At 41.9% G+C, this 25,167-nt stretch overlaps 1 protein-coding gene across 4 annotated transcripts in view; it reads right to left on the bottom strand.

Moving 5' to 3' along the window:
* The window catches only part of wipf3 (WAS/WASL interacting protein family member 3), a 95,581-nt gene extending 72,376 nt beyond the window's left edge, over positions 1-23,205 (bottom strand). For 2 of the 4 annotated variants that reach the window (XM_059654264.1, XM_059654263.1), the window contains exon 1: positions 23,049-23,205. The gene's annotated coding sequence lies outside the window, so the exon portion shown is untranslated. The remainder of the gene's footprint in view (positions 1-23,048) is intronic. The other 2 variants (XM_048560980.2, XM_059654267.1) reach the window with 2 other exon arrangements.
* Positions 23,206-25,167: the final 1,962 nt, after the last annotated feature.

Raw genomic sequence — 25,167 nt, 5'->3', positions numbered from 1 at the left:
GATGTCAAGATAGGCCTTTCTTGCAATTCCAACACATTTCTCACCATAGCCCACATCATAAGCCCTTAAAAAGTTCTGCCCAATGTATCTATTTTCAGGAATGTTAAGATTTTGTACAACCAAGTGACAACCACTTGTATTCTTCCCTCTAAAGGAAAAAAGGTAGCACCCAGCAGAAAGGAATGCGACACAAGTGGCAGCAGACAAGAATTTTTGCATTTCCTAAGCCCTGCACAGGAAATGCTTTGCCACAACTTGAAGCTAGTAATAACTGTGATGCTGAGAATATGGAGAATACTGGCACATTCACACCTTATGGCCTTTATAAATTTCTAGCACAACTCCAATCTACTATTTAATATTATGAGCAAGCTGCAGATGATGGAGCAAGGAACTATTGTTCTGATCATTCTCCTTCCAAAAGCTGCCTTAATTTCTCATCTGCTATTGTTACAGCAATCAAGTGGGAACGTGGATTTTCAGGCCACGATGATAAAATGAATAAGTTGCTAAAATGCAATCTTTACAGCCTTTGCGTTTTCCTTAAAAAGAAGTTTTTAAACAGATGCCTAGATGTTGTCCTATGTAAAAGATGTTCTGAATGTAAGCCTGAACAAAATACTTTCTTTAGCTTCACATTAATAGCCATCCCGCAAAACACCTATAAACTGGTAAAGACTTTTTCTGTTAGATACCTAATTAAATTATCTGGTTTGATTAGCAATTTGGAAGAACAACAGCTAATCCCCACATCAGAATTGTTACCATTCAGTAGGTGGCCATTTGGTCTACTGCATCTGTCCCATCTCAATCTTAAACATGATTCTGGGAACCTTTCCTCTCGGATAGTTGTATTAAATTATGTATGATGTATGTCCCATGGATTGTGCACTGAGATGTTGGTGCCTAGTATACAACAGTGAGGTTCTTTAGTATGTATGTGTCTATCAACCATCTTTTGGTTGTCAAGGATCAGAGAGAGCTGGCAGACTTATAATATCAACATATCCATGACAGACCTACAATGACACTTTTTTTGTTATTGGATTGCAATGGACATTGCTTGAATAGGCTCAGACATTATTCTTTGTATTGTCCAGGCAATTTTCAGTTCTTGTGATCTATGTACAGAAGAAGAAAGATGATAATCAAAGGTCTCAGCCCCATTAGAGTGCATTGGGATTTCTACATCTTCCTCAGAGACCAAACTCAGCCTATGCCTGCAGAACTCCTAGTCATTTGTGTGGCCAGAGTGTTGTCCAATAAGAGAAAAAGTAAAACAGAACACACCAATACCAGCAATTCTTCTCAGAAATCATTGTGGAGAGTACTCTAAATAAGACAGAAGTTTCACAGAAAGAAAGAAAAAGATGGCAATTTAGAGCAAGAGACAACCTACATGATCTTTCATCATTTCCTACTTTAAGGATTGACTGACTCCTTATAGTATAGCTAATTGATAGCCTAAGTCACAGACAGACAAGAGCATGGTAAATACAAATGGAGGTATGGAGGGATTGAAGCAAAGATAAAATAGAATGTCAAATGTAACTGACAGCACCTACTCCCACTGGCCCTCCATTCCTCATTGGTACAGACAGTTACGGGAATAGCTGAGTCATGTAAAGCTTTGATTCTACCCCATGGCGAGTTCACTGATTTCAGTCAAGCTATCCATATCAGCTGTAGTTTTAGCCTAGTTTAGGAAGGAGAAAACAAGCAAGGTTCCCATTTCTAATCACTGGCTTCCACGTTTGCTGCAATTACATGGTGTGAATTTTATTGCAACATCACAAGTGGAAAAACAGCCTAACAATTACTGCTTACACAAAAAATTGCTACTTGCTTGAAATATCAGTATGGCACCAGCACTTATTAAACAATTCTCCAGCAAAGAAAGCTATACCAGGAGAAGAGGAAAGGACACAGAAAACTAGAAAACAAAAGGAGGAAGGAACAATGTCATAGAACAGGTTTGGGAAAATAAACAGCAGATAGTCTAGGAGGCAAGGCTGGTCCAAGAACAGAGGGAGAGGAATTCCTGAAGTGAGTCACTGATGTATGTCATAACATTTTGAAAACGTTCATCATGCTATTTAACCGAGTAGTAACTGATGTATATACACGATGATTTACTTGATTGGTCAATAGGTGGGGAAAAAATTGCCTGTTCCTATATTATCAAACCATGTTTTCTTATTAACATATGGTGAGGATGATTACTGATCATGAATAAATAAAATGCAAAGCAAATGTAAGCAGGTGACAGACATGCACTTCAATATCAGTACCCAAGAGCTGCTCACCAAGGTATGGCATTTCATCTCGGACTTACTAAAAATGGCATATCCTTATCTACCTGACCAGTGAAATGTCACGATGTTGCTGTGTTTACACAATAGATGTAAATAAATTCAGCACAATAGTGAAGACTGTTCAAGTCAAGTACAAATATCTTTTTAACAACGTGACGTTGTTAATGCCTGTCAAATAACCAATCTGGCTTTAAAACTGGGGAGACTAAAACATGCAATTCAGCTTATTAGTAATGGATCTCCCTTTCAAGGCAGGGAAGGGCATTTTCTTTTCTTGAAGGACCATTATAACGTGGAATTCATTTCCCGAGGAGTTTGTGGGAGGCCAAGTTTTTAAAGTTTATCCAGACTGAGTTGGTTAGAATTTTTTTTTAATATATAGACAAGGGAGTCAAGGGTTATTGCGTACAGTCAAAAGTATGGAGCTGAGACCACAACCAGATCACCTCTGACTGAATGATGGAGAAGGTTTGAGCAGCCAATGGCCTACTTCTGTTCCTGTATGCGACACAGTGTTATTCAGTACCTACTTGTATCCATGTTTAGTATGAAAGAGGAGTGTGATACAGAGTCAGTAGAAGCAAAGACAGTGAACACAATTAGTTACATTAAAAAATTGTACTGAAAAATATATTTGAAGTTGAAGTTGATTGTAATAATGGGAACTGCAGATGCTGGAGATTCCAAGATAACAAAGTGTGGAGCTGGGTGAACACAGCAGGCCAAACAGCATCTCAGGAGCACAAAAGCTGACGTTTCGGGCCTAGGCCCTTCATCAGAGAGGGGGATGGGGAGAGGGTTCTGGAATAAATGGGGGGGGAGAAAGCGGACCGAAGATGGAGAGAAAAGAAGATAGGTAGAGAGGAGAGTATAGATGAGGAGGTAGGGAGGGGATAGGTCAGTCCAGGGATGATGGACAGGTCAAGGAGGTGGAATGAGGTGGTAGGTAGGAAGTGGAGGTACGGCTTGAGGTGGGAGGGAGAGATCAGATGAAGTTGATCTGTCAACTTGTCTAGATGGCTTGCATTCCCAGTTTACTAAAGGAAGAAGTGGACCTAGAGAAAGTAAAATCGGCTTACCTTCAGCTTTTCCAAGTTTCCTCAGTAACGGGGAAGTTGACAGAGAATTCAGAATGGCAAAAGGAAATTAGAGAATGATAGTAGAGTTTTGGGAAAAGGAAGATTGTGCTTGACTAATTTTGTTGACTTTCAAAATGAAGCACCAGACCAAGTAGATGAAGGGAATGCAGTGGATGTTGTCTATATTAAAATTTATAAAAAGTGCATGACAGAGTACTACATGAAAGGCTGGAAAGCAAAAATTAGAGACTCACGAAATAGGAGAGCCAGTGTAATCGGATAAAGAAACAGTCGTAAAGAGAGAAAGCAGCGAATTGTAGATGATTGTCTAACATCTGCCAGTCTGAAAACTATGGTTTTTCTTAAAGATCAATACTAGGATCAGTGCAATTTCCGCTATACGTTAAAAAAAACTATTTTGAAATAAGAGCAGAATTTCAAAGTTTGCAGATGTTACCAAACTTGGAGGAATGGCAAACAGCAGGAATGATGTGAATTTACTCCAACAGCAGACTAGCAGAATGGGCAGGCAAGTGGAAGATGGAATTCAGTACAGAGAGGTATGAGATGATGCAATATGACAGAAGGGAAGGAATGGTAGTACAGATATCATGAAATTATTTTAAAAGGTGTGCAACACCAGAGAGACCTGGGGTACATGTGCATTCAGCTTTGAAAATGGGACATGTTAAGAGAATGGTTAGTGATGTATATGGAATGTTGGGCTTCATAATTACGGAATACAAAAAAAAAGAGAGGGACATTATGTTCAACATATCTAAACTTCTTGTTAGGCCCAACGAGAATACTCTAGTGACCAGACTTTTAAAAAAAGATGTGGCTTTCTTTAAGAGTCTGCAGAGGAGATTTACCCGATTTACTCCAAATTGTGATTTAGTGACAAGGTTAGTTTGAAAAGGCAATTATCTTCCATTGAGCAGAAACAGATTAAGGAAGATTTGATAGATGTGTACAAGAACGATGACGATGACGATGACGATGACCTTGTCCTGAACATTCCATGTAGATTCAACTGTCAAGCAGGTAGAACAACGCCTCTTCTTCCTCAGGTGGCTTAGGAAATTCAGGATGTCCACAAAAGGACCCTCACCAACTTTTACAGATGCACCATAGAAAGCATACTATCTGGTGCATAACAGCTTGGCATGGCAATTGCTTTGCCCAGGACCATAAGAAACTGCAGAAGGTTGTGTGCACAGCCCAGACCATCAAAAAAGCCAACCTCCCATCGATTCCATTTACACTTCTTGTTGCCGCAGGAAGGCAGCCAACATCAAAGACCCCTCCCAACTGGTAATGCTCTCCTACAACCTTTCCCATCAGGGAGAAGATACGGAAGCTTCAACACATGCACCAGCAGGTTCAAGAACAGCTTCTTCCCTGCCATTATTAGACTGATGAATGGTCTCTCTACCTTCAAATAATGATGATCTTGCTCAGCATACTTCCGGCGCAGTGTAACCTGAATGCCTCGCTCTGTCAAAGCACCCTTTGATCTCTACATCCTTGCTTCCAATGATCTAACTGTATTACTCACAAACAAAGCTGGTCACTGTACGTAGGTACATGTGACTACAATAAATCAAATTTTAAAAAACTCAAAAATCAAAAGCCAAGCCAAGATTAAATAAGGTAGACAAGGAAATTTTTTTATTAGCCAATTACACAAAGTCTACATGATACAGATATAAGACTGTGAACAAGAGCTGCATGTATAATGTGAGGAAGATTTATTTTTAAAAACAGAGCAAGTGGTAATGGCCTGAAACACAACCCATGAAAGTTTTGGAAGTGGAAACTGAAATAACTCCACAGAGACCATTACCAACTCATTTTTTTTAAAAGAAAAAACACATGTAAACTCCTTGACACTGGTCCAGCTCTCAGTGAACAGAACCGCTGATATTCCTCTTTCTCTGTCAGCCAGGGCTCCCTGGCTGGACCAAATTAAACAGCCCAATCAGGGAATTCACATTCCATGTTGTCCACCTGCTGACCTCCTTACAATCACTACTGAAATCAATGATTTCAACTGAAAATTGGATGGGAATGTGAAGGAAATAAATTTGTAGTGCTCATGGAGCCAAGCAAAGCTTACTAGACTTTTCACAGGGAATCATCATGGATATGATTCACCAAATGGCCTCTTAAGTAAGTACTCTTTCTTTACAAGATGAATGTGGCACAGCACTTTGGTGTTCCAAACTGCTTCATAAAGAAAGAAGAGAAAAAAAAGAGATAGGGTGAAAAATGGAGAGAACAGCCTGCAAAATGACCTCAAGATGTCTCAAACACAACAACTAATCTCCAAATTTAGTATTTTCAAAACAAGAACCACAGTGACCAAGCTGCAGACAGTTGCACAAAAGCATTTGATTATGACCAGATATCATAATGTACCCAGGTCTCGGGAGGGTGATTTGAACGCACAGGACTTTAAACCCTGAGGGGGCAAGCCTGGTTTGTGCTAATAGTTTGGTTTGAGAATTCCCATAATAGATACATGTCCTTATTTAAATATAGGATGCAATTTTACATATCTTTGTATGCCATTTAGAGTTAACAACCTTATTAAAATGGTGCACACTAGAATCAATCAATAAATACAATTTCAATAGTCATCATTTCACTGATGAAAATAACTGCTTCTCAGTAAAGATGGAGGAAAGAAATTTTTCAGGAGGGACTTTTATTACCATCTGGCTTTTGCACACATTCTCATATTGCTTGTTACTGTCTGGCACAGTCAAATACCAGAGAAGATTATCTGCCCTCAGATAATTTAGCGCGTGACCCATAGAAACACTTGAAAAGGTTATAAAAACAGTTGAGTATAAATTTCTCACTACACTGTCACATTAAAAAAGTACATGAACAGCATCCAATAGAAAGAGCAAACAAAGCTAAGACAGCTTCAAAAGATCCCAGCTAAATTACAGAAAAAGGAATGTAGTTATTGTAAAGATCTTCAGTTCATCCATGTTATACCTTCCCTGCTTTTGTGTCAGATTTACGGTATAGTAAAGCCAAAGGACAACATACGTCATAGCAGTAAATTAGAATTCCTGAAGAATTTACACACTAATTCAGAAACTTGCTTCACCAATGGGTGATTCATCAATAAAAATAGATTGGGTTGAATCTTAGCAGTATTTTTTTGGATTAAGTGCAAGCTGTGTCAGGGTTGTTGGAGCGATTGTCACAATAAGGCAAGCAAGTTTCCCTCCAAATCTTACCAAAGATGCCACATTAAGGCCATTCCCACCCCTAAGAGCTGTCTTATCCAATTTCTATCCCATTCTTGCCACATACTTGTCACTGAACAACTCTGCATTCGCCACTTATCCCTGAATTGACAGGTATCCCTGGTGTAGGTCCCATCGTTAAAAAGGATTGTTGCGCACCTGGACATGTGCAGTCAGATTGGAGCTGTCTTGCACAGTTTGCCCCAGACTGGAGGAAAGTCGGCTTCCTGCTTTTCAGACAGGATCCTGGAGCTACCGCTGGATAGAGTGGTGCGCAGTCAGGGCTTCCTCTTCCTCAGGACCACGACACCAGACCATATCAGCCAGGTATGACTCCAACTCCTCAAGCGGGATTGATATTGGAGGCTACCCTTTAATTACTGTGCTGGGATTCCCTGAGCAAAGGCTGTCACTTTTGACATGACTGAAGCCTGCTACCAACCAAGCCAAGCTTTGTGGATTTGTGTGCGCACTAAACAGCACAGCAAGACAGTAGAAATGAAGTCTGATATTTCTGGCTGAGGGCATAAAACAATAAAGAGATAAGGCCATGCAATGCAAAGCAGAGAATGCTGTGAGAATCCACGTAGACTGTGAGTGAATGAGCACCAAAACAGTGAGTCAGAAGCCTGGAGATACGGCCTGGTCAGTCTATGAGCTGCGTGCATGTACCAGAACTTGTAGTGTCCTTGAGGCAGCATTACAAAACCAGTTGCTGATGCAGCCTGCAGTGCAGCACTGAAGTGCAGAAAGGTCCTCCTGTAAGTGGATCTGAAATGTACCTTGATTCTTAGAGGTTGGCATATGTCAGATGCAAAGACCATTGGCTTGGGGTGCATGTGGGCAGTGCTCATTGAGCATGCCATTAGATACAGGTATCCAACCTGGAGATCATCTGAAGCAAGGTGCAAGCTGAACTTGCTAAGCATCCACTCTGGTTACCACGTTGGGTTTTCCTGATGTGTAATTTGTTGAGCTACTTTGTAAGATTACAACTGGAATATCGTGAAGTGAGTTAGCCCAACAACAAGAACCTCAAAAGGCATTAATGGTGATCCACTTGCATCTCACCACTGCCCTGTGGAGAATCTCACCACACTGTTTATGAAAAGCATAAAGATGGGGTGAGATGATCCTGACATCAAGTGTGACTTTTCTGGCTTCTCTCCCAATTTTGCCACATATCTTCCAGTGGTTGCTACTGAGGGAGAAAAGGCAAACAGGACACTTTGGTTGACTTTTGCATCCCATCCTCAATTGAAAAGTTAAGGCTAAATAATCTTATTCTTGCAATTCTTTTTGATGTCCACAAAACAGAATGAGGCTATTTGGCCCATCATGCTCACATCAGTCAACAGAAAATCAGTCACACACTAATCCTATTTTCCAGTTTTTTTGCCTATAGCCCTTGAGGCTGTCACAACTCAAGTGAATATATCTTTTATATTGTTTAAATGTTAGAGTTTTTGACTAAGCCATCATTTCAGGTAGAATTCCAGCCTCCCATTATCTTCTAAGTGAAAAAATGCTTAATTCCCCTTTTTTGCCTTAAATCTATATCCCTTGGCTATTAACCCCTCTACCAATTCAAAAATGTATACCTTTCCACCTTATTTATGCTCCTCTCAATCACCAACAACTCTCAAATCTTCTCTCAACCTAAAAACAAAATAATGAATTATGGATGCTGGAAATCTGAAACAAACAAAGAGAGAAAAAAAGAAAATGTTTTGAGTCCAGGGATTCTTCTTGGAGCTGAAGGCAGCTGGAAATGACATTTGTGCTGATGATGCATACTAGTGCTGGTTGACTTGGGTAGTGGTGGTGATGGAAGGTGGCTACTGAGATGGAAACTGAATAGGGGATAACAGGGACTAGTGGCAGTTAAAAACGTGCTGGCTTTGCAGAGAGCAAATGACAGAGGATAGGACCGGAATGTTTGAGGTTGGGTAAAGAACACAGAAGGAGATGTTCATGCTCTGAAATTGTTAAATTCAACGTGGAGTCCTGTAGGATACTGGAAATGGAAGATGAGGTGTTGTTTCTCCAGCTACAGTTGAGCTTCATCGGAGCACTACAACAGGCCTGAGACAGATATTCACCAGGGAACACGGCGATGTATTGAACTGGCAGGAAACTGGAAACTCAGCGTCTTGGTGGACAAAAGACAGATGTTCTATAAAGTGGTCACCCAGACCGTGATTGTCTCCCCAGTGTACAGGAGACCATATTGCGAGCAGTGAATACGGTCAACTAGATTTATTGAAGTGCAGGTGAGTTGCTGCTTCACCTGGAAGGTGTGTCAGGGGCCTTAGATAGTGAGGAGGGAGGAGGTTAATGGAAAGGGTTGCACCTTCTCTGATTGCATGAAAAAGGTGCCATGGCTATTTGGGCAGGTGATGTTGGGAGTTGAGGAGGAGTGGGCCAAGATAACCTGGAGGGAACAGTCCCTATAGAATGGCAAGAAGGGAGGGGAGGGGAATACATGTTGGTGGTGGCATCCCACTGGAGGAGTTGGGAAATAGCAGCTTATGTTCCTTTGGACACAGAAGCTAGTGAGCTGCAAAGTGAGAACAAGGGGCCCTATTGTTGTTTTGGGAAGGAAGGGGAGTGAGGGCAGAAGTACAGGAAACAGGGCAAAGCCAAGGGCCCTGTGTGGAAGGTAGGATCAATACAAGTGTGATGGAGAAACTGGGAGAATGGAAAAGGAGTCCCTACAAGAGGGGTGTGTGGATGTATGTGGCTTGGACTGACAAGTGACATTCGCATCACACAAATGCCAGGCTATGACCATCACTAATAAGAGGCAAATCTAATCATCGTCCCTTGACATTCAACTGTGTTACCATTAATAATTATCCCATTATCAATATCCTAGGGGGTTACCACTGACCAGAGACTCAACTGGACTTACCACATTAACAGAGTGGCTACAAGAGCAGGCCAGAAGCTAGGAATACTGCGGTGAGTAACTCACCTCCTGACTTCTCAAAGCCTGCCAACCATCTACAAGGCACAAGGCAGGAGTGTGACAGAATACTCCCTACCTGCCTGGATGAGTGCAGCCCCAACAACACTCAAGAAGCTTGGCACCATCCAGGACAAAGCAGCCCACTTGACTGGCACCACATCCACAAGCATCCACTCCTTCCACCACCGATGCTCAATAGCAGCAGTGTGTACGATCTACAAGATGTATTGCAGAAATTCAAAGATCCTCAGACAGCACCTTCCAAACCCACAACTACTTCCATCTGGAAGGACAAAGGCAGCAGACATATGTGAACACCAACATCACCACCTTCAAACTGCCATCCAAATCACTCACCATCCTGGACTAGAAAATATATCACCGTTCCTTCACTGCCACTGTGTAAAAATCCTGGAATTCCCTCCCTAATGGCATGGTGGGTCAACACACAGCAGGAGGACTGCAGCAGTTCTAGAAGGCTGCTTACCACTACCTTCAAGGGCAATTAGGGATGGGCGAGAAATGCTGGCCAGCCAGTGATGCCCACATCCCACAAAAAAAATGTATAGTCAAGGTAACTGAGAATCTTGGCCACTGTTTCAATAGCAAGAGGATAATGTGTTACCTTAAAAGGGAAAATATTCTGACCTGAAATAATTCATTGACAAAATAACTCAACTCGCAGTCATGTTCCACCCAAACACCACAAACATTTATACAGTTAATTATTTATAAAGTTCTATTATTTATTAGATAAAATCTAGCTTTCCACTCTCGCTATCTCTTTCCCTCCTGACAATGAGGAAAAGCCTTTGACATCATGCTACATACCACTAGCATTTATGTTCCAACATACAACCATTTACAAAAAGTCATATTTTAATAAAAGTTGAACTGTCTTTATTTCTTAGAAAGAAATTGGTCAAACTTTGCTGTAATGTTAGCCATTAGTTAAACATGCCCTTACATAGTAAAATTTAAAAAAAAACTCATGAGAACTTGCTGATATAGCACATTGAGAGAAACATGGCACTCAGGGGTTGAGTGAGCACAGCTAGTGATTGTGTATCTCTTGGAGCCATTAGCAGAAGGGTCAAGAAAAACTGACAGTGAACAAACCAAGGCAGAAATGTAAAACCGAACAGGTGAATTTAATGACAAATCAGGTACTGAATGAGAAGCGTACAGTAAAGTATAAGACTAGGCTGGAGAAGGACTAAAAAGAAACAATTGAAACTCAAACAAATGAGACACCACGTTTGTCGGTGGTTGTTTGCAGTCAACAATTACACATTATTAAAATGGTTCCTCAAAAGTGAAATCAAGCTTAAAGAAACACCCAACCAAATAAACAGTGGTGAGTTTAGTTCATACCTATTACACTAATATAGCAATTTCAGAGAATTCCATGCACAACAACTGTTGTTGCAGATAGTACCAACTATCTGGGAATTTGATGTTACTCTTGCATTTATTGATGGATTTTGGCATTCTAAGTTCCATTCAACCAAGTATCTCAAAACCTTAGCATTTGGGCCGAATGGCCTGTTTCCACAGAGTAGGGATTCTATGATCTATGGAGCACCAGGACCTGTATGACCAGGGCAAGTGATTGTGTATGAACTTAATCACAATAAATAATAAATCTAAACAAGGATTTTTTTAGAGTTCTTTTGTGGAATTTCAACATCCTAGCAATGTTCATCTTTAATTATTCTTGAGAAGATGGTAGATAGCAACTTCCTTCAACTGCTGTAGTTGATCAGGTGTGTGGTTAGTAAAATAAAGTTCCCAAATTTTACCTAGCAGCAGTGAGGGAGCAATAAAATAGATCCAAGTCAGGATGATAATGAAACTTAGAGTGGAATTTGCAAGTGGCACTATTCCAAGTTTGTCAGATGCCCTTCTCCGTCTAAGCAGTGGAGGGTGCAAGTTTGGAATGTGCATTGATGGATATTTTCCAAGTTCCTGCAATGCATCCTGTGCATGGCACAGGCTGCTATCACTGTACATTGAAGAAATCACTGCTTAAGGTGATGGATGGGATCCAATTAAATGGGTTACTTTGTCCTTAATATCCTGGAGCTGGAGTGTTATTGGAGATGCACTCAACCAGTCAAAAGGAGAATATTCTGTCGCACTGACTTATGCCTACTACAGGGCGGGCAGGCTTTGATGAACCCAGAGAAAATTTAGTCAGAGAATTCCCAGCCTCTGACTTTTTTTTTGTCAAAGAATATATATTGCTGGTCCAGTTAAGTTTCTGATCAATGGTAACTCCCAGAATATTAATAGCGAACAATTCAGCCATTGTAACACTACTGAAGAGGAGATGGTTGGATGGTCTTTTGTCAGGAGATGACTATTGTCTGGCATCTATGTGGCATGAATGTTACTTCCTACTTATTATAACAAGCCCAAAAGCAGTTCAGGTCTTCCTGCAAACGGACACGGACTACTTCAGTATCTGCAGATCACAAAATGGTAATGAACACTATGCAGTTATCAGCAAACATTGACTTCTTACTTTATGCTGGAGGATAGATCATTGATGAAGCAGCAGCAAATGTTTAGGTCTACAACACTACCCACAAGCACCAGCACTTATGCTCTGAAGCACGGGTGAGTGGCTTCTAAGAACCACAACCATCTCACTCCTTGCAAAGTGTGACTCCAAGTAATTTTGTCATACCCTTATATGTTAGTGTCTGTAGCTCAGATGCTACTCAAACTCCAAGGTTAAGTTCTTTGAGTAGCAGTCATGTTTTACGTGGATCACATCTGTCCCCAGGAGATCTCACATTCTGCAATTGCATCACATTATCTCCTGTCATTTTGATTTTGTTTTAATTCAATAATGCATTCATTATATTTTTAATTATTGAATTATGGTAAAGTAAATAGTTGAGAAGAACTAATTTAAATCTTAGTAATGTAATAAGCTTTACCACACTTGAATAAAATACTACTGTTTTGCATCCAAATAGTTCTGGATTTTGTTTCACTTAGTTCATAGCTCATTTTTTAAAGATAGGAGGCATATCTGGAATAGCAGCAACCTCCATCTATCACTGAATCAGGGAAGATACCCTGATTTAATGGTTATAGCAGATTGATGGATAGGCCAGGTCATTAATTATTAATTAGAAATTTTAACCTAAATCTTCAACAGATGACCAAAGTGTCTCACAAAGTGCCCAGTCTCCACTCCTCGATCTGTTCTGAATGTATCCCATTTAGCACAGTGAGGGGACCACATAACCAGATGGACATCAGCGTCAATGATGGGACTTTGCCTTCAGAAGAACTGGGCAGAGGTCACTTCTACCAATACCTGTCCCAGAGAGATGCATTGATGACAAGATAGAATGAAGAAGTTAAGATCAGGTAGATCTTTTCCTTTTGCCAGCACCTACCACAGAGCCAGACTAACAGATATGTTCTTCAGCACTTGGCCACATCAGGCAGTAGGGGTGTACCTTGCCATTCTTGGTGATGGACACTGCAGTCTCCCAACCAGTGCACATGCCGTGCCTTTGCTAACTTCAATTCTTAAAACTGATAGCGATTTGGGCTAAAGAGACAACAAGGTGTAGAGCTGGATGAACACAGCAAGCCAAGCAGCATCATAGGAGCAGGAAGGCTGATGTCCCGGGCCTAAACCCTTCTACTGATTTGGAGTAGTGGCTTAGACATAACGCACAGACCAGCCTTGTTCTACATTGTAACAATGCTGTGCTTCAGCGCAGATGATTACTGAATCAGCTGTGGGAGAGCAGTAAAAATGAAAAAAAAACTCAGAAGTTTCCTTGCCCATGTTTGACAAACTGCCAAATGACTTCATTGGTTTTGGCGTCAATGTTGAGGATTTCCTCTGGACTACGTACCCCATTGCCAGCATGTCTGCTGAGTGTATCCTACTGGCAGAACTCACCCAGGGGATAGAAGTGATGGCGTCTGGGTTATTTTCTGTAGGGTATGATTCCTTATGTATGCCTGTGTCAGGCACTTGCTCAATAATAATATCTGGAAGAATTGTCCTAAGAAACACTTTTACAGATTGATTTGGTATAGTGTTGTCATGTCCAGTGCCTTGATAAATGGGTGGTCCATTCACTTTTACTCTTTTTGGACATTTCTCCATTAGTGCAATTCAACTGAATAGCTTTCTTGACTGTTTCAGAGGGCTGTCAAACATTGACCATATTGTCCAAGTATCGAATCACATGGAAGCTAGTCTTAGTAAAGATGTCAGATTTATTTCTGTAAGGGTTGTGCGAATTAGAATAATGAGTTTTATTCCAGTTAGGCATCAAAACCAATATTGAGAAGTAAAGAAAGACTAGATTAGAAGAGACAATTAATAGCCAAAAGGAAAGGTTAAAACAATTGTTTACATCTCACAAATAATTAAGTTCTGAAAGAATGAAACAGCTTCCTTCTGAAAGGAAATTTTCAGTGCCAGAGAGATCATTTGACAGCAAATCTTTCTGCTTGTTTCAGTTGGGTCACAATCACAGACTAATATCCATCTTTGTCAACATCAGGCCACTAAAAGAAGGAGTAGTTATACTATCAAATGCATTATCAATGAATTTAATTTGCAAACATCAAACAAATACACAGCTTCACACAATTCAATGCATTTAAAAAGGGGAAATTCACAGATGGATCTTGGTATTTTACAGCTTTTAGAGGAGCAGAGCATCACAGCTGCAACTCTTGATTTCCATGTTTAAATGTGCACGTACAAGGCATCAGACACTGCTGTCTAATTTCCAATGTAAATAATGATGAGCACTGTTATTAATGTGTTACTTCACCATTATTTCTTCTGAAAAATCCTGCCTAATACTTCATTATGCCCCCACTCATTCTATTGTTACATGCTTTTTATTATTTGTAGGCTTGTTTTATAAACTTGAAAATTACGTGTCATTGTATCGTCATTCTTGTCAAAACAACAATCAATAACAGCTTCAGAAAAATACTCAACAAGCTAATTCAAGTGGTGAAGAGGAGCCAGGAACCGTGGAAAAATACAGATTTAGTTGCCTGAATACCAAAATCACTGATCTGATGGACAGATATAAAAATATAATAACAAGAGTCATTAAAATGTTTCCTTTTACTTCAGCAGGAATGGTTATATAAAGGACCTTACCTCAAAACTTGATAGAGTTCTACTTATAGACATTCTAAGGGTGCTGTACTCAGAAAGGATTTATTGTTCTCAGAGGGAATGCAGCATAGATTCACTATCTTTTTCAGAGCCAGAAACAAGTTAACCTTTGATGGAAGGATATCAATCAGAAATATTAACCCTGTTTCTTTCTCCACACGTGCTGCCAGACCCGCTGTGTTTTCCAGCATTTTTAGTTATTATCCGAGGTTTCCTGTACAACACAGATTAGATTAGATTCCCTACAGTGTGGAAACAGGCCCTTCGGCCCAACAAGCCCACACCGCCCTTTGGAGCATCCCACCCAGACCCATTCCCCCTATAACCCACACACCCCTGAACACTATGGGCTATTTAGCATGACCAATCCACCTAGCCTGCACATCTTTGAACTGTGGGAGGAAACCGGAGCACCCATGGGGAGAATGTGCAAACTCCACACAGACAGTGACCTAATTAAGATGTTTATAATGTTTTAAAGATTTAATGGGATAGAGAGGCATTTTTTCCTCTGCTGGAAAGCCCAGAACCTCTCAATTGGAGCTTACCTATTTAAGGTCCATGCAAGAAGTACCTCTTTACACAACGGTTAATAAAAATCTAGAGTTCAGTTCCATAAATGCAGTGATTCTTGGTAATCCAAAAATTATAAAACTGCTAGATAGATTTCTGATAAGCAAGGATATAAGGGTTTTTAAAATTATTTTACAAGGCACAGACAGCATTTACTTATGCCAGTTCTGATGAGGGGTCACTGGACCCGAAATGTTACCTCTTTCTTTCTTCACAGATGCTGCCAGACCTGCTGAGCTTCTCCAGCAACTTTGTTTTTGTTCCTGATTTACAGCCTCCACAGTTCTTTTGGTTTTTACTTATTCCTAATTGCCCTTCAAAAGGTAGTGATTTATGAGCTACCTTGTTGAACTGTAGCAAACCACGTGATGCAAGTACACTGTTTGAAAGTGAGCAAGCAATTGGGAAGTCAAATAGCACGCGGACCTTCGTTGCAACAGGATCCGAGTTCAGGAACAGGGATGTCTTGCTGTAGCAGACTGCTGTAAGACCACATCTGGTGTCTAGAGTGCAGTTTTGGCTTCCTTACCCAAGAAAAATACATTTTCATCCTGGCATGAGTTCAGCCGCCCTTCGTGAGGCTGATCCCTCGGATAGCAGGTTTGCCATACAAATGAGAAATTGGGGTGGATAGGCTTTTTATCCACTCGGGTTTAGAATGATAAGAGGATACCTCATTGAAATGTACTAAATATTGTCAGAGCTGGACAGATTGGATGCTTGAATGATGCTCCCCTTAAGTGTGGGAGGGAAGGTGTTTAAAATAAGTGGACAGTACAGGAGGTAGACCATTTCCTTTATGAGAGGAGGAGAATATTTTTTAAATCTCATTGGGTGGTGACTATCTAATTCTTTACCACACAAGGCAGTGGAGTACAAGTAATTAAAACTATTTAAGGAAGAAATAGATATATTCCTAGAGACTAAAAGGCATCAAAAGGGTATGAATTGACAGCAGGAGGGTGGGGGCACCGAGATTGATAATCAGCCGTGATCATACTGCAAGACATAGCAGATTCAGATTCAGATTCAGATTCAGATTCAGATTCAATGAGCTGAATAGCCTATCTTGCTCCTATCTATTTTTCTATTTGAAGCACTGTGAAGGAATGGAATAAGTTCCCTTTCAAGCTCCACAAGTGGTGGTGATCTGATGTATCTGCTACCCTTATCTTTCCAGTTGGTAGAGATGGCAGGTTTAGAAGATGTGCCTTGGTGACTATAACACCAAAGATAGATTGAAGGAGTCATGATACAATGAAATCTTAACACAAGTGTATGGTGAAACAGACTTAAAAATGACTGAATGGCCAACTCTCAGATTGAGTTCATTATAACTGCGAAAAATAGATATGTCTGATCTGATATATGGAATCAAATGCAAAGAAAACCAGGAAAAATATAAAAGCAAACTACTGAAAATCCAAATTAAAAAGCTAGAAATATTCTGTATAACCGGTAGCAGCACTGGAGTGAGGAGTAAAGTTAAAGTTTCAAGTCATAACATTTCATTAGGCAAAAATGCATACCTTGCAACTGATCCTATATCATCCATTTTACATTATCTCCACTGACTCTTTCCAACTACTTTGTTCAATTGTATTAACAACAAGACTACAAAATTGTTATTAACATATACTAGATGGTTATAGAAAAAAAGTTATGAATAACTTTACCGACTCACTTGTTTAAAACTAATCTGCTTCTTGTTAATAACCTCTGACGGTTTCTACTTTTATTTCTCTGATGCAGACCTCAATAATTAATGTGGAAATATGAACTTGGTGTTTAATCAGGTAAATTTCACAGTTGAGAAATATTGCACTCTCTCATGAAATTAAGATGTGTAGTCAGCAGGATCCATATTAGCAACAGGATAAAGCTCAAGACTTAGTCACTAAAGAGTTATGGCAACCAGGAAGGAATCCCTGCAACATAATGCACTGTTTCTTTTTCTCTTCCAGGTTAGAAATAAAGTGTTAATAAAGGATAAATAATTACACATCATTGTTAACAGAATATTTGAAAGGTAAACTTGCATTGCTTGATTTTTTTTTTTAAAAAAAGAGAGACATTTAAGTAAGAGTAGTTAAATTCAAAAAAGAACTTAAGGAATTTGGCCATTAGGAAAATAAAATTCACATGATACTGCAGTCAGTTTTGAGTAACAAACAATAGAAACACCTGACACATACATTATTTAATCTAGTGCATGTCCTTATCTGATTCAGTGATGCAAATCTCCAGTGTTATAATTTGGAAAAAAATGTGCACTGCTCAGAGAGCAAGACTTTTAGTTAATTTTATAATAAGTTTTATTTGGCTACAAAAGAGAAATATAGCCAAATAAATACCATGATTCTGGTAAACCTGCTTTATGAACAATTATTGATCATGTATTCAATAAAAGATTCAGAAACATCTGCAGAACCATTTCGGATACATAATAAAATATAAACATTGCTCCCTTAGCATTGTTCAAAATCCATTTTCTCATCTAATATACCAAACAACTTTTGAATATGAAGTAATTATTTTCAGGGAAAAAAGTTGTGCTCTATCCCAAACAGCTTCCAAATGAAACAACAATTTACTGTCACTTAAATTTAGTCTACTGTATTTGTTGGTCAGAATGTGGGCTCCTCTACATTGGGGAGATGAAATACAGTGTGGGCAATCACTTTGCAGAACACCTACGTTTTTTTTTGCAAACAAAGACCTTGAGCTTCCAGTTGTCTGTGACATCAAAACACCATCATGTTCCCTGGCTAACACGCATATCTGACCTGCTGCAGGGCTGCAGCAAGGCTCAGTGCATGCGAGAAGGAAAGCATCTCATTCTCCATTTGGAGACTCTGTAGCATTCAGGACTCAATATGGACATCCTCCCTCTGGAAAAACATCAGTTCTTCCTACCTTCTATCTGCTTCCCCCTCTCTCCCTATTTATTTCAGAATCCCCTTTCCCCTCCCCCATTTCTCAACCCGAAACGAGAACTTTCCTGCTCCTTTGATGCTGCTTGGCCTGCTGTGTTCATCCAGCTTCATCTGTGTGATCTCAATGTGGAGGAGTTCAATAGTTTTAGGGCACAAACGCCTTCTTCGAAGCATAAAAACAGAAATTTCTGAAAACAAAAACTCAGCAGGTCTAACGTCATCTGTGGACAGAAATCAGAGTTAATATTTCAGATTGAGTGACCCTTGCTCAACCGTTCGTCTAGAGTTCTGAAGAAACGTCACTAGACCTGACATGTTAACCCTGATTTCTCTCCACAGATGCTGCCAGACCTGCTAAGCATTTACAGCAATTTCTGATTTACAGAATCGGCAGTTATTTCAGTTTTTACCTTCATTTTTGTCCTTTACCTCCCCCCTCTATAACCCGGGCCCTATCATGACTTGGGATAATGGGAACTGCAGATGCTGGAGAATCCAAGATAACAAAGTGTGGAGCTGGATGAACACAGCAGGCCAAGCAGCATCTTAGGAGCGCAAAAGCTGACGTTTCGGGCCTGGACCCTTCATCAGAAAAAGGGGGATGGGGAGATGGTTCTGAAATAAATAAGGAGAGGGGGAGAGGTGGACTGAAGATGGAGAGAGGACAGTATAGGTGGGGAGGCAGGGAGGGGATAGGTCAAAGGGTTGGGATGAGGTTAGTAGGTAGGAAATGGAGGTGCGGCTTGAGGTGGGAGGAGAGGATAGGTGAGAGGAAGAACAGGTTAGGGTGGCGGGGACAAGCTGGTTTTGGGATGCAGTGGGAGGAGGGGAGATTTTGAAGTTTGTGAAATCCACATGGATACCACTAGGCTGCAGGGTTCCCAAGTGGAATATGAGTTGCTGTTCCTGCAATCTTCGGGTGGCATAATTATGGCAGTGAAGGAGGCCTAGGATGGACATTTCTAAGGAATGGCAGGGGGAGTTAAAATGGTTCGCGACTGGGAGGTGCAGTTGTTTATTGTGAACCAAGCGTAGATGTTCTGCAAAGTGGCCCCGAAGCCTCTGCTTGGTTTCCCCAGTGTAGAGTTAGCCACAATGGGTACAGCGGATGCAGTATACCACATTTGTGGATGTGCAGGTGACCATCTAATTGATGTGAAAATCAATCTTGGGGCCTGGGATTGGGGTGAGGGAGGTGGTGTGGGGGCAAGTGTAGCATTTCCTGCAGTTGCAAGAGAAAGTGCTGGGTCTGGTGGGGTTGGAGGGGAGTGTGGAGCAGACGAGGGAGTCCTGGAGAGAGAGTGGTCTCTCCAGAAGGCAGACAAAGATGGTGATGGAAAAATGTCTTTGGCATTGGGGTTGGATTGTAGATGGCAGAACTGTCGGAGGATGATGCATTGTATCTGGAGGTTGGTGGGGTGGTATGTGATGACTAGGGGGATTCTCTTTTGGCGGTTATTGTGGGGGCGGGGTGTGAGGGATGAGTTGCGGGAAATGTGGGAGACACGGTCAAGGGTGTTCTTGACCACTGCGGGGTGGGGGGGGGGGGGGGGGGGGGGAAAAACGGAGAAAATAGTTGCAGTCCTTGAAGAGTGAGGACATCTGGGATGTACGGGAGCTGGATGCCTCATCCTGGGAACAGATGCGGCAGAGGCGAAAGAATTGGGAATAGGGGATGGAATTTTTGCAGGAAGGTGGGTGGGTGGTGTATTCCAGGTAGCTATGGGAGTCGGTGGGCTTGAAATGGACATGGTTTTCTAGGTGGTTGCCTGAGATGGAGACAGAGGTCCAGGAAGGTGAGGGATGTGTTGGAGATGGCCCAGGTGAACTTGAGGTTGGGGTGGAAGGTGTTGGTGAAGTGGATAAACTGTTCAAGCTCCTCTGCGGAGCAAGAGGCGGCGCCAATACAGTCATCAATGTAACGGAGGAAGAGGTGGGGTTTGGGGCCAGTGTAGGTGCGAAAGAGGGACTGTTCCACATAACCTACAAAGAGGCAGGCATAGCTTGGGCCCATGTGGGTACCCATGGCCACCCCCTTTGTCTGTAGGATGTGGGAGGAATCGAAAGAGAAATTCTTGAGGGGGAGGACGAGTTCGGCTAAGCGGATGAGGGTGGCGGTGGAGGGGGACTGGCCGGGTCTGCAGGACACGAAGAAGCGGAGGGCCTTAAACACCTGCATTCCCCATGCAGATGGCCTTAGGAACTGGACGTCCATGGTAAAGATGAGGTGTTGGGGACCGGGGAATTGGAAGTTCTGGGGGAGGTGGAGGGTGTGGGTGGTGTCATGGACGTGCGTCGGGAGTTCCTGGACCAAGGGGGAAGAAAATGGAGTTGAGGTAGGTGGAGATGAGTTCGGTGGGGCAGGAGCAGGCAGAGACAGAGACAACAGGTCGGCCAGGGCAGGCGGGTTGGTGGATTTTGGGAAGGAAATAGAAGCGGGCAGTGCGGGGTTGGGGAACAATAAGGTTGGAGGCTGTGGGTGGGAGGTCACCTGAGGTGATGAGGTTGTGAATGGTTTGGGAGATGATGGTTTGGTGCTCGGGGGAGGGATCACGATCCAGGCGATGGCAGGAGGTGGGGTCAGAGAGTTGGTGTCTGGCCTCAGCAATGTAGAGGTCAGTGCGCCATACTACCACTGCGCCACCCTTGTCTGCGGGTTTGATGGTGAGGTTGGGGGTTGGAGCAGAGGGAGCGGAGGGCTGCACGTTCTGCAAGGAGGGTGAAGTGGGTGAGAGGTTGAGGCGATTGATATCTCAACGGCAGTTGGAGATGAAGAGGTCAAGGGAGGGTAGGAGGCCTGGGGGTGGTGTCCAGGAGGACGACTTGTGTTAGAGGCAGGTGAAGGGGTCAGTGGGAGGGGGCTTAGGCTCATGGTTAGAGAAGCGTGGAGGTGGAGGCAGCGGAAAAACTGCTCGATGGCTGGGCTGCTTTCAGCACAGCCAATCCATTTTTACCTACTTCTGGTCCCCTACTCCTTCGTCTCCCTCACATTCCCTCTCTTCGTCTGGGCTCTGTCACTATCTCTCATTCACTCCTTTAATGCCTTTCCCCAACCCACATCTTCAGCATTTATACATTGTCCTAGCTACAATCTGTTCTACAGCAGAGTCAGTGGACCTGAAACATTCAAGTAAATACTTTCTCCCCACAAATGCTGCCAGACCTGCTGAGTTTCTGCAGTAATTTCTGCACCCATTTCAGATTTCCAGCATCTGCAGTTCTGTGTTTTATCTTTTCAGGAAGATCCTTGTAGAAAAAAAATTGAAAAAGTTAAAGTGATGGCTATAAGTAGATTTTCTCATTTTTGATGCTGTTTTATTACAAAGTGCACATTTATGTCCAACAAGTTCTAAGACACTGAACCAGCACACAAACTAACAGTCGGCATTTCTCTCACTCTAAACAGGTAGCCTCTGAATGATAGCGGGCAAAATAAAGTAGATTAAAGTAGAAGATTGTTTCACTATTCCACACTGGGAACTTTGTCCACTGCAGACAATATCATCACGGGAGCCAGTGTTGTTTCCTTTTCAGCTGTTGCAAAGAACACATGCTCAAGGCCATTCAGAAAGACACTTAGCTCTCAAGTAAATTTACTAGACTTGTATTGCAAAATGTAACAAATTTCATGACAGGTCGCATAAGTTTTATGCTTTTATTACGTTGCAAAACTTAATCAGTCGTCAGTATTTCGGCTGGCGGAGGCCGGGGTGTTCAGCGTGACTGAAACGACATTGGAAAATTAGATTTGGTATTTTTTTCCATTGGTAACTTTGTTGGAGATTGTATTAGTTTTTTTTTAAAAAACTTCCTGATTGGCGTTTTCCACTCCTACGTGCTACTCGTTGACTGTTAAAAGTTATTTATTGTTTTGATTTCTTGCTCTTTTACAAAATAACATTTGAGCCAATCGAGAGTCAAGATGACCGAATTGAGATAACAAAAGTTTCACACGCATTTGCTATCTACGAGATAGAGGAGACGTAAAAGAAAAAACAGACTATTATTATGCAAGGTACAGGGTCAACTGCGACGGCATGTTATTGCAATATAAAAGCGCTTCTTGTCTGTCCTTTGGATTCTTACATAGCTGAAGATGACAGGTCCAGTCCCTTTACAATGATACGGTGAGACTTCCACCACGTCCACAATAACTTTGAAGCTAAAGTCACAGAAACCCAGGAATCAATGGTTTTTCTTGACAACCTTCCCTGCAGTTTCTGTGTACACAGGCTCTGTAGAAATTCCCATTTCTCTTATAGGATCATGCGTAAACGGTCTCAATACAAAGAAGCTGAATGAACTTTTTCCTTTAATAACTGGCGACCGATCATCATCCCACACCTTACGCGACATAAAATTATTTATTTCTCAAAATATACTGTTAAAGGGAACGATATATAAACGAAATAATCCTCATTTAGTTTACAACCATACAAAAAGTATCGTTTCTAACTCCACTTTATAAAGACCCCACCGCCACCCACGTACATCCAAAAATATGGAGACAGGTCCAGTAGCTAAACAAAACAGCTAAATAGCAAAAACAAATACGATTAGATGACCGTAAGTGAAGACAACCAAAATCAACACTGCTGTTGTTAAGCCACAATTAATGTTTCAGTTGTAATACAAGCTGCAAATAGCAATTAAGTGCCAACTAAAACATCAACCTATTTACTGTACAAGCAACAGGGACTCCTTCGAGCAAAAAGAAAACACTCACCAGACAGAGTAAGACTTTCACTCCGCCTGCAGTCTCGACATATATACCTTTTCTCTGCTTCTGGCAGGTAGCAATAAGGCCGGCCGCTTTAATAACACCAACTTACTTGAGCTGTTCTCAGAAGCTGAACCAGTTCCTTCCAGCTCCACGTCCCGAAAGCCCGTGCAAGTCTGGCTGTCAATCACCCACAGGGAGGTGGAACCTCATTGCACCTGCCCGCCCACCGTCCACCCATCATTTAAAGGGACAGCCACCCACTCAGGCCAGGCCGTGTCTAAGACCGGACCTACAACAATATGTCTTACTATCTACACGTTAAGCAGTCCCATGGTTTGCTTAGCAACTTGTTATGCAACTGTACAGAACGAACTGCTTTGGTCACCCGGCGTACATACAATTTTTTTTTACGGATAGAGTATGTTTTGAAATAAAAGAATGTTAAACACTCCCATTAACACTGAAGCTTCAGGGAATACATCCTAAACATCAACTAACGCAATCAACCAGACCGGCACATCTGAGAGGGGTTGGGAATGACTTAGAGGGAGCTTCAACTCTGTCGTCTTATATCCACAGAAGCCTGGAGATGTCAAAACGCACAGTGCTTACCAATGAGATAAGTGTGCAGCTGGAAGAACACAGCAGGCCAGGCAGCATCAGAGGAGCAGGAGAGTTGACATTTCAGGTCAGGACCCTTCAGAAACGGGGGACGGAGCTCAAATTAATAGAGTGAGGCGGGGAGCTGGGGATGGTCGGAGGGATGGTGATAGGTGAGTGCAGTAGGGAGTGGCGGAGATTGGTCAATGAGGTGGAAGTGATGGACAGGTGGGACAGAAGCTGGACAGGTTGTGTCATCTCAAGGAGGTGAGGATGAGAGGGAGGGTTGGTCATGGGATGAGGCAGGGGTGAGGCAATTTTGAACCTGGTAAAGTTCACATTTAGGCCATTGGGCTGTAGGCTCCCGAGAAGGAATATGAGGTGCTGCAGTTTCCGGGTGGCAGCATTGTGACACTGGAGGAGGCCCAGGATGGGCATGTCACCCAGTGAGTGGGAGGGGGAGTTGAAATGGTTCACGACCAGAAGGTGTTGTTTTTTTGCGAACAGAGCGCAGGTGCTCTACAAAGCAGTCCCTAAGACTCTGCTTGGTCTTGCTGATGTAGAGGAGGCCACATGGGGAGCAGCATATGCAATAGACTACATTGACGGATGTGTAGGTGAACCTCTGTCTGATGTGGAAAGTTTGTTTGATGCCTTGAATGGAGGTGAGGGGGAATTTCGACTGAATTTCCAATGAATTGCCATCTACCTGAATGTTTCTCTCTCCTATTTCAGGTAGTTCTTCAAGTTTCTAGCCTCTGCAGTATTTTGTTTTAGAGGACTGTTTGGACTGTTTCCATTCAGAGAGGAAGTTAAAATAGAATCTGGAAAATGGTGGAGTGTTGTCGCAGATTGAGGACCAAGAGGGCACCTCCACATGGAGGTACCCTTCAAGGGGAGGGGGGGAGGAAAGCAGGTCTTCTGATCAGAGGAGAGCCCACTTCAAATGGCTCTCTAGGGCCAGGGGAAAATTTACCTGACCATGGTTGTCACTTTACACGTTGAAACCACTGGCTCTGTGTGCTAGATCCTCACTGTTGGGAGGCCACCTTCATAAAATTGGTTGTCCACTTTTAATGAGTTAAATTGGCTGCCCAAAAACTTTCTCTGCAATGAGAATGCATTGGAAAGCCCTCACAAACAAGTGCCAGCTTATACGTTATGGTACACTCCCGTATCTTTTGTAGAATAGTTACATTACAGAAAGGAGATCACTTGAACCATTCATTCCAGCTGTCTTCAAGAACAATCCAGCTAATTTGATTCACTTACTCTTTCTCAGGACAGAGTCATTTTTTGTTTGTTTCAGGTGCTTATTTAATTACTTTTTGCGAGACACAATTTAAGTTTCCTCTAACAGATTCTTAGGAGTACATTTCAGATCCCAATTACATACAGAATTAAAAAAAGTCTTCCATTGTCAGTTATTCATTATATATTGATGTCCTCAAGTTCCCGATTTTCATGTCAACAAACACACTCTCTCCACCTAACATATATGAACCTTCATGATCTTCAATGC

The sequence above is a fragment of the Stegostoma tigrinum genome, chromosome 2 (assembly GCF_030684315.1).
Source record: "Stegostoma tigrinum isolate sSteTig4 chromosome 2, sSteTig4.hap1, whole genome shotgun sequence".
In the NCBI taxonomy this organism is placed as follows: Eukaryota; Metazoa; Chordata; class Chondrichthyes; order Orectolobiformes; family Stegostomatidae; genus Stegostoma; species Stegostoma tigrinum.
This window is presented reverse-complemented; position numbering and strand designations above follow the sequence as displayed.